Source organism: Chiloscyllium plagiosum, chromosome 16 (genome assembly GCF_004010195.1).
Source record: "Chiloscyllium plagiosum isolate BGI_BamShark_2017 chromosome 16, ASM401019v2, whole genome shotgun sequence".
NCBI classification, from domain to species: Eukaryota; Metazoa; Chordata; class Chondrichthyes; order Orectolobiformes; family Hemiscylliidae; genus Chiloscyllium; species Chiloscyllium plagiosum.
Window position 1 is genome coordinate 69,149,490 of NC_057725.1, and position 1,223 is coordinate 69,150,712.

Here is a 1,223-nt window from a genome sequence, read left to right on the forward strand (position 1 = left end):
TCACCCGCAGTCACACAGCAGGACCCCCCCATCCACCCACGGTCACACTGCAGGATCCCCCATCCACCCGCGGTCACACAGCAGGATTGTGTCCTTAGACTGTATCATATGAAGTTTGTTTATGATAAGGACACATCCCAGAGCATACATAGTGAGATCCTTGAAATGTAAATCCAAGCATTTGTAAGTAAAACTGGATACACATTCACGACATAAACTTTGTGCCATTATCAGAAAAAGGTTTTGTAACATTGCAGTTTAACAGAACGAGAGGTAATGTTATTGAAACACACAAGAACAACAGAGACTGCATATAAACAATTCACTTGACAGTGGGCCAGAATAGACTGTAGCTGGTGAAGCTCAGACTTGCTTCTGCATGTTGAATTTTCACAAGCCGAGTGAGATGGTGCCAATGGGAAATGCTAATAGTGTTATGGCCTTGACAGGGCGACAGGCAAACAGCCGTACACCTTCACCAGGCTGGCCATGAGCTGCATGAAATGAGAGAAAAGTGCAGAAAGTGCTGGTGATACTCAGCAGGTCGACAGCATGCATGGAGAGAAAAAGAAAGAGCATTTTTCAGGTCATGACTCTGTCAGAACTGGAAGGACTTGGAGAAGGAACTGATCTCGAGTGAAGTGGCAGGGAAAGCGGGGGAGGGCGTGGAGAGATTAAAGGACAGAAGAGGCTAATGGTGCAAAGGTTGAAAAGAGTTGGAAATGGGACACAGAAATAAAAAGATGTAGGACAGGTGGAGTAAATGGAAAAAAAAAATAGAAACATGACTAACAGCTGATTTGTAAAACAACAGGGAGAGAGGCGACGAACTGAAATGTTTCAACGCAATGCTGAGTTCAAAAGGCTTTAAAGTGCCTTCCTGGTAGATGTGGTGTTTACACTGTGCGTCACTGGAATACTGCAGGAGTCCAAGGACACAGAGGTCAGAGTGGGAATAGGACAGAGTACTGGGTAGTTCCAATCATGAATTCAGCGTCAAGCCAGACGCAGAAAGCAAAATACAATAAGGAAAAATGACTCAGAGGAAACCTAAACAAGCAATAAGGGATAGCATTACAGCTGTGTTGAGGGATGATATTCTTGGAAATACATCCAGGGAAGTTATTTGGGTGGAACTGAGAAATAAGAAAGGGATGATCACCTTATTGGGATTGTATTATAGACCCCCTAATAGTCAGAGGGAAATTGAGAAACAAATTTGT